A 9,992-nucleotide genomic window follows, 5' to 3' on the forward strand; every position below is an offset into this window, starting at 1 on the left:
ACTTTTTGGAAGCAGATTGCCAGGACTTTCTTCCTAAGTGCCTCTGAGTCAGTTCAAACCATCAAACTTTCTGTTAAGACTCAAGTGCTTAACTGTTTTTACTACGCAGGGACTCCTCAATATGTCAAGTACATATCTAAAGCATGAATTACTTATTTTTATCTATGTTTCTAATTTTGAAAGAGCTGCTATAAACATTGAATTATTACACAATAGCTTACACAAGAAAATCTACTTTCCAATATTGGCAAAATTAAACTATAAGATTCAAAAATTTTGTGACTACTGTTTAAGGAATTAAATACTAAAATATTGTCTTCAACACACAGAGAGAGAATCATTCTTCACAAGTTATTTTGATAAGAACTATAGGAAAATACATACATACACAATGAGAGATATAATTAGAAATTTAAGAGACATATAAAATTTGGGTGATACTTCAATGCTTTTTTGTTTAATGGACTTTTTTTTTTTTGGCAAAGTGAATGCCGTTTTATTACTCACGGAAAGCGTATAGTAAACAACAGAAACAGTTCCACGGTGAACTGGTCCACCCTAGGCTTGGAAGACTGTCCGGGCAGGATGGAAACTACTCTGTGCACATCCCACTTTGCACCATAGGAGAAGGACCTGCTCACCCTTCCCGAAAACCGATATTCACTCTTATGTCACCGGGCAGTCACGTTGCGGCTCAAGTGTCAGCGGATGCACCATGTTTCAAGTGCCTCTTTCTTTCTGTCTGTGGTCCTCTTGGCTGGCTCTGTCCTCATCACTGATAGGCCCAGCTTACAATCAGCAGCCTCGGGACAGCCCTGGGCAGGCCTCAGCTCTCGGCTGGCATTACAATAGCTCTTGAAGTAGAACTGCTCTTTGGGTGACCACCTGCAAGGAGTGCCCCAAGTTTTGCAAAGGGTTCCCTGAATTAGGCTCACCCAGGCTCTGTGGGCTTGAGTGGGTGGCTCCCTGTTTGGGGTGCTGCCCACACACCGTCTGGGCTGGTTCCTGCTTGTGCAGGATGTCGTGGGCTCGCCAGTCCTGCCTCTGGGCCTCTCGCCTCCGAGTGTTACGGCTCTCGGCTGTGGTTTCTGCAGCTGCCTGAGGCCTCTCGTGGTCTCCTCTGCTTCTGGCGCCGTCGCAGCCCTAAGTGTGCTACAGCTCTCAGCCCACTCCTCTCTGACTACTCTGATGCCACTGTTCTGTTCAGCAGCACCGACTTCTGCTTCTCCGCGCCTCTGCTGCACTTTTTCCCAGTCACTGCTGACTGCTCTGTCTTCTACCAGGTCCAAGGTTTTGGCTGCATCTGGTGCTGCTCTCTTCTTTATTTCTTGGTGGTTTTCCAATCGCTTATCCTCTGAGCTGACATCTCCACCCTGGGCCGAAGACTGAGGGTGGGGACGGGATTCTTCAGCACAGAGCTTCCATGGCCCCAAGAGACATGCTTACACTTCCTGTAGGAGCCAAATGTTCACACTCTCCAACCCAAGCAGCTCCCTCGACTTTATTTTTCAAAGTACCATCAATGAATTTTAAAAGGTATCTTCAGTATTTAAAGATGCAGAGAATGATAGAATTTTATTAAGTATATAGAAAATGCCTTTAAAAGTTAGTTATCAATCATCTCTATTAAAAATTTGCATTTTGTTATCATTTTTTTCTGACAGTTTTAACATTGAGTGAAAACAACTTTGTGAAAATAAACAAAAAATTCATTCCATAGTCATTACTAGATATAATTTATTTGAGTTTTTCCCCATGCCTAATAAAATGATCTGAAACTGGGAAAAAATATATATATACGTATTACGATGCTGTGGAAGTAAGCATAGCTCGCAAAGACTTATTAGCTTACACCTAGTGATAACTATGTGTGATTGATTTTCAGGGTTCACTTGCATTCCTGACCAAACTCTCTAGCTTTCAGGAGGCATTCTTTGTTTAGAATAATAAGTGTATCAGTTCCATTTGCTAAACTAGTGTCACAGTGTCTTAAATTTTACTTCTCTGATCAAAATGCTTAGACCTCCAGTGAAAGCATGCAAAATTTGCCAGAGAACAATTGCTGTAGTAAGCAATAAAAGGAAGAATGGCCTAGTTACAGATAAATAAATAAATAGATGAATGAATTAATGAATAACAGCTTGCAATGCTGAAAGAACGCATTAAGAATGTCTCATTTCCAGAGGTAGTTTTGGTCAGCATACATTCTCAGAAGAACCTGCCTAGTAAGGTGCCTTAATCTGGCTCCCTGGGTTTCAATAATTTAAACTTGTATTATTATTAATGATAATAATATCATCAACAATTTTTATGTAATGACATTTCCTGCTTTGGGACTTGAATTGTTTTGCATATGATTTCATAATATCAAATACTTTTCTCATTTATCTATTATAAATGAAGTAAAGAAATTATGCCAGTTCACCATTACAAAATTTTTCAATGACTTCAGCATTCATCTTTCCTATAATTTTTATCTTATATGTACCTCAGGTTTAATCATTTTTATTCCTAAAATCAAAATTCCTCGCATTGGCATTTTGGCTTTGACTCCATTTTGTCTTTCCCACCCCCACATCTCCTTTCTTTCTTACATTCTTTCCTTTCTATCTACCATTTCTCAACATCGTAAGTCATACATACACCTTAAATCCTAAAATGCATTGACTGTCACAATTAATCGAATTTTTTGACTCATAAAATGTACTTTTGCTTATGAATACAGTTCTATTATTGCTGTGATCCTGGTTTGAAATTAATTTTAGTAATTTTTTTTCATGAAGTATAAACAATTGAAATTGCATTTCATTGATGTGTTTATTCAGTTCTAACACACTCATTAAGCATCTACACTAAACTGGGCTTACTTCACATCACATTGCAATTTAGTGATTGCTTGGGTGGTCACCTGTCAACCACACTCCAAACAATTACGGGACAGAATTGAGCCTATAATTAGGTTAGTTGCTAACTGGAGGTAACTAAGACATAGAAATTTTTTGTCAAAATAGTTTTTTTTTTTTTTTTTAATGATTGAGAAAAGAATAGCAGAGGTGTCATTAGAAAATACCCTTTCTCAGTTATCAGAGCTACAATGTATTTATTTGATGAAGGATTCTTTGGTGTAACTTGCATATGAAGTAGGTTTAGTGCTCAAGGTAGAATCTCTGTGGGTGAATCCTGATTGTCTACTTCCTCTGAAGTAAAATAAAAGCATACTTTTCAGACAATTTTTGCTTTTAAACACTAGTAATCAAAGTAGGAAAAAAAAGAGGCTTTTAAAAAATATTATTTAAACCCACACTTTCCTTGTATCATTTAAAAGCTCTGTAGAAATTTCCATTACAAACACTACTTTCGAAGGCTTTAGATCTTGGTAGCTGAAATTTGTAACAAAGGTCTTCAATCTCAAACAGTTGTTATTTCCTTGAAGAAGAAAGTAAGAATCCTGTGTCATTTTTTGGTGCCAACAACAGCAGAAAATACATTGTAAAGAAATGAGATTGCAAATAGAGAGTACAAAAGTCTAAATAAGACATTATTCAGTATGAATGCTGGAAAACAAGAAATGAGAGGAACTACAGACTCTTATGAAATTCAACTAGAATAGAGAATTCTTTTTTAGCTCTCGCTGTCATTGTTCACATTCCTATTTTCATGCATGCTTTATCTTTGGAAATTTGTCTGTTTACTAAAACCCTAAAATGCACTTCAGTGGCCAGACTGTGCTACAGATTTATGTGTAGTAATATATTTAAATCACATTAAAATCTGAGAGTATTATCTGGGATTTGAAGTCATACAGAATCTAAGTATTTTATTACAAGACATACTTCTATATTCATTTATGCAATCTCACAATTCGGAGTGAATTAGGAAAAAAAGAAGTTGAATAAGGTGATAGCTGATCAGTATTAATGAGCCAGTTAAAATCCGGGTAAGGTTTGTAAAGCTCTGGGGAACAAACAGTTAAGTAGAAAATATTGGTTCCTTGACCCCATATCTTCTCTTTGAAAACTTATTTCTTATAGGTAGGCACTTCCAACCTTCCTCATTTATCCCAGACTCTGACAAGTTACACCTACCCTGTCCCTGTGGTTCCAGTACTTTACAATGCGTCATTCCATTGCCCAACTACTTATCATCTTTTAAAGATGATAGACAAAAATTGGAAAATATTTGTTGTTGTTGTTGTCTTGTGCCATCCAGTCAATTCTAACTCTTGACAACCCCATGTGTTACAGAGTAGAACAGCTCCATAGAGTTTTCTTGGCTGTAATCTTTACAGAAGCAGATTGCCAGGCCTTCCTTTCACAGTACAGCTAGGTGAGTTCGAACTACCAAACTTTCAGTTACCAAAATATTTGGGAAGAGTAATCAAGTTGATGTAGTACTTCAAAGCCGGTCAAGTATTAAGATAATACTCAATCAGGACTTTTACTTTAATGCTATATTAGTGGTTTTACCTTTTCTTTTCAGTAATATATTTGGCCAGAGAGGAGGCCTCCTGCTCTGTTTTGGTTAAATATTGATTTTTGCACTAATTTAAACTTAATAATTAAGAAACATTTATTATTAATTCTCGTTTTATTTGCTCATTCAATCAATAAAAATAATTTCGAGAATCTACTTGCCAAATCCTATTCCATAAACTGAAGATAAAAAGAAAAACAAAGCATAGTGTTTATCTTTAAGTAGCATATTTAAAAAGAAAGCAGATATTATAAAATACTGTACAATGGTTTAAGTGCTATAATGAATTTAACCATTCTTCATTAATGCAGTCAGCATCCCTGGAATGACTTCTATGTCAGGTTTTTAGACTTGTATTAAATTATAAATACAAACACATAACTAATCTTCCATGGCCTCAAGTAAACTACAGTCTAGTAAGGGAAACAGAGACAAAAATTACAGCACCTGACAGAGTACTGTAGAGAGTGTTGTGGACTCAAGAATTCAGGAAATGTCTGAAATGAAATTGATGCCTACCTTATAGGATGTCATCGTATAGGATGACAAGCAGATAAGGACAGGAATGGCAGAACTCTAGGTGAGAATTACATACACAGAATTGTATAAAACATTCCAAGAATTATAGCTATTCAATTACAATTGTAGCTTAGTGTGTTACAAGGGACCAACCACATATAAGACGGGACATGTAGGTCCAGTTTATGAAGGATTTTGAATTCCAAGCTTTATCTTGCAGGTGATGAAAAACAGTTTTATTTTAATAAGGTCATGAGTAGTTTATACTTAGATTTCTTTTTTTTTTAATTGCCTGGAGGAATCACTACAACAGACAAAGGCAGAAAGCAGGGAATGTTATCTGAAATAATTTATGTTATTTGCCAAAATTTCAGTTTGCCTGCTTTCTGGGAACATGGTAAATTTATCCTTCCTAACCCATTGTGGGTGATTGGAGTATTTGACTAATTCTGGCCAATTAGCTGTGAATGAAAACAACAAGTGTCACTTCTAGGTTGGTGAATTTAATTGCTAAAGAAAAAAACTACCAGAGTTCTAGTTTATGTCAGCCACTACAGTTCTATTTTCTTTCTCTCCAGTTATCTGTATAAAGATAACAAAGTGGAACAAAGAAGCCAAGCAAGCCATATGGACATGTAGCAAGAGTAAGAAATATAACTTTGCTGTTTCAAGTCACTAAGATTTTTGGTTGTTGTTGTGTGTGTTATTTTGTTGTTTTGTTGGTGATTATTGTTGTTACTGTAGCACAACATAGCCTATTCAGATCACATAGGTATAGTCACTTTGTACTGAAACAAATATGCCCCGTAACTAAAGTAAAACCAACTCATCGGTGTCAATGGACTGTGTTGAATAATTCTTGAACATCCTGTTATCTGTGAAACACTGCTGGATTGCTTTCTGAGTCACAACAGCAAAACTTCATGTGACATGCCTTGACCATAGAAGCATTTTGGGTGACAGACTATTACTCAAGTGGAGCGTGTGGCTCTGACGAGTCCCTTATTTTTAGATGGGAGCAAATTCTTCCCCATCTCTTGGAACTTGCTTATTAGAAGTCTAGTTTTAGTAAGTTAAGGCATACCCACCCCAATTCTGATTCCTTCACAGTGCCCCATAAAAGAAGCTCAATCTCTGAAGTTAGCTATTTTCCCAAAAATGCTGTCTTTGCTTCATTCTGTCCACGTCAGCCTAAATTCGGGCAGTCCTTTGGGTTTGCAGTGAGATCTAAAGTTGTTCAATGACCTCACATCACCCTAATTACGTATTTCTGATTTTTCATGTGCACTTCACTTTTTTCCAGGGACCTGCTGTAGAAGTCTCTCTAGAAGGACACATATGAACAGCACTTCTCACCTCTGTATTGATGTGCAGTTATAAACTCAACATCTGACTCCAAAAACTAAAGAGTTTGCGATCCACACCACTTAGCATGACAGCTAGCGTGCCGCAGCAGCCCATGTGAATTCTCCATAAAAGATCCCTGATATTCATTCTTCCACATCCACCCTTAATCTATAGCATTTCTCCACTTGGAGGCTTGCCATGAATGGACCATGTCAGTGAGATAATCTTAAATTCCTTTCTCCCATTCCTGACAGAATGTTCTCTCTGAATTGTCTTCTTGGTGCTAACTTTTGTATCTATTAACACCTGTAGTTCACAAAATACTTGATCTCTTGCCCTGAAATGGTCACCAAAAGACCACTAAGTCGAGTGTGGTCTTGTTTGCCACTTGTTTCTCTCTATGTCTCTCTCTCTCCTTAAAAGAGCTCTTATTTTCTGGAAAAAAAATATGCCTACAAAAACAGTGTAAAATAATTTCCAACTAGCCTGTGTTAGACATCCTCTGATTTGCTCATATCTCACTGTTTAAGAATAGTTCTCTATGTGAAAAATATCCAATCTAAACACCATAATATCAGAGTGGTCTTCTTTTTCTTCAATTTTGTAGTTCTTGAATTTCTTGTCCAGTTGACCTCTCATCTCTGAACTGTTATGGTAATTGCACACTCTTGGCTTACTTCAAAAGTGATGACATTTTCAAAGTGTAGTTACACACAGAATTTTAGGTCCAAATCCTAGGAAATAGGCCCCAGAGTTTAGACACAACAATAGGCTCCTTACCACTGACCCATAATGCTATAGAGTTCTCTCCTCTCAAGGCAGCATTTTTTCCTTGCTGTTTTTCTAAACGTGTGATTTCCAAAAGTGGATACCTCGGCAGCAGCTTTGTTTCCCACACTGACTCAGTTGTAGAACTGCCCCATAGGGTTTCCAAGGAGCAGCCGGTGGATTCAAACTGTTGACTGTTTGATTAGCAGTTGAGTGCTTAATCACTGTGCCACCAGAGATCCTTAATAGATATAGGTATCAGGAATATGTAGATTATTAATCATATCTCTCCTTTCCCCTTTCAGTTCTCAATAATCTGAATTTTAGATACAGGAATCAGACAGATGAAGATAAAGTTGAGAATTGTGTACTACAGATTAGATGGGAGTAACTGTATATACCAGAGTTAAGCAACATTATGGGGTAGAAACCATACAACTTCAGGATTATTGCTGGCATAGCATAGACTTTCAACTCAATCGGTCCTCCTGTTACTTTCCCCACCTATTTAGGCCTGAGAAAGGATGAGTATTTGCAGAGCAGACATACCAGAAGTCTCTCTGCCTTCCATCATTGACTAGTAGTGGGTGTAAGTGTGGGATGGAGAGAGCATATAAATAAAGAAAATGTTTTAACATGTTAACTTCATCCAGTTGAAAATCAGCACTAATGGATATCCTTCTCTTATCACTCATTTGATATAAATTAAATATTGTATACAGTGAAGGCATATGAGTATAAAAGAAAGATGTTGGTACTATGAAATCTAAGCTGAATATTTTGAAGTATATAATGCTGCCTGCTGTCTTCTGGACTGGTTTTTCTCACTCAAAATTATGTTACATTATTTAGCATTCTAAAACCGTAAACCAACCAACTGACATCAAGCTGATTCCACCTCTTGGTGACCCCATGTGTTGCAGAGAAGAACTACTTTATAGGGTTTTGAAGGCTGTGACCTTTCAGAAGATTGCCAGACCTTTCTTCTGAGGTGCTCTGTGTGGGTTTGAACTACAAACAATTCTGTTGTAGTCTGGCACTTAGCAGTTTGTGCCACCCATGGGCTCCTTAAACTGGGAAAATCCCAGGCAAATTGGGATGAATCGTTCCCCTACATTTCTCTCTGCCTAAACCAAGCATGCTACAATGTTTGCCGTGATGATGATGATCTTAAAAAGCATTTATTTCCTATTCCATTGGGGTTATTTTTATTGTGCAGTCTTTCTCTATTAACTAATGATCATGAAGAACCAAGCCCTAAAACGCTGTTCAGTTGCCATCTTATTAGAAGAGCCAGAGGTAGGGTTGTGGACTCTTATGAGAAGGGCATTCTATTGTACTTTTTTATACACGTTAAGCCAACTTAATGATTTACATTGTATAAGGCTTCTTTCTCTGACTATAATAGGCATAGTGCCATATTAAATGTACCAGTTCATCTATTGCTGAAGTGAAGAGCAGTAATGATGTAGAAAAGCAGACAACGTCCCTGCATTTATCTGTAGATGTGTGTGTTTTCTCTGTCTGCACTTGACTCTCCTTACTAGGAAAAATTAGCACTAGTGTACATTTCATTAGGTTTAAATATGTTGGCACAAGCAATCGGCATGCTAATATAAATGTAAAAATAATATTTCTCAGTCTGAGAAAATATGTATCGTATGGTAATTTTCTGTGCATAGTCAAACACTGAACTTTAACACACTTGATTTTGTAAAAGGTTAAATATCTGCTGAATAGATTTTCCCTTCCCCTTGACAAAGCCCTATAATAAAAGAACAGTTTGTGTTTGTAGAGAACAGGATCCTATGGGAAATAAAGCACTCATTGCACTGTTTCACATCATAGTAATCTGAGGAGAAACACAAGTCAGTGTATTTCAAAGCATGATATATGGGCTTAAAAGTGCTATTCCCATTTGGATAAAATAATCTACTACTACTGAAATGTAGGATCAATTTTAACTTGATATCAACAGCCAAAACTATCCTGAAAAATTACTCTGCAGGATTTTGGAAAGCAGAATGGACAGTAGCTTTCCTTGCTTTCACTTATATTGAGGGCAGATCTAGAAAACATAGCCTCTGGATTCTCAGAAGTGGATGATACTCTTTCCCTGTAAGCTTTTTTGGTACATTCTTTTTGGCATTTACCAGACTCATTTCTATTTATGTTTTTTATTTTTATTTTTTCCTATACAAAAATTTATACTTACGTTGTTATGTGACCCTATTGCTCTACCCATACTGTGACAGCACACTCCTCCTTTCCACTCCTCATTCCCTATGTCCATTCAACCAGCTCTTAACCCTCTCTGCCTTCCCATTTCACCTCCGGACAGAAGCTACCCATTTAGTCTCTTATATCTGCTTGAGCTAAGAGGCACACTCCTCACAACTATCACTTTATGTCCCACAGTCCAGTCCAATCCCTGTCTGTAGAGTTGGCTTCAGAAATTGTTTTAGTTGTGTGCTGATAGAGAATCCAGGGGCCATGCTTTCTGGGGTTCCTCCAGTCTCAGTCAGATCATTAAGTCCGTTCTTCTTACTAGAGTTTGAGTTCTGCACCCCACCTTTCTCCTGCTCCTTCAGGGACTCTCTCTTGTGTTCCCTGTCAGGGCGGTCATTGATGGCAGCCGGGGATCATCTGGTTCTTCTGGTCTCAGGCTGTTGAAGTCAATGGTTTACGTGGACCTTTCTGTCTCTTGGGCTAATACTTTCCTTGTGTCTTTGGTGTTGTTCAATCTCCTTTACTCCAGGTAGTTGGGACCAATTGATGCATCTTAGATGGCCACTTGCAAGCTTTTAAGACCCCAGATGCCACTCACCAAAGTAGGATGCAGAACATTTTCTTAATAAGCTATGTTATGCCAATTGACCTAGATG

This window comes from Trichechus manatus, unplaced genomic scaffold (genome assembly GCF_000243295.1).
Source record: "Trichechus manatus latirostris isolate Lorelei unplaced genomic scaffold, TriManLat1.0 scaffold00013, whole genome shotgun sequence".
Lineage (NCBI taxonomy): Eukaryota > Metazoa > Chordata > Mammalia > Sirenia > Trichechidae > Trichechus > Trichechus manatus.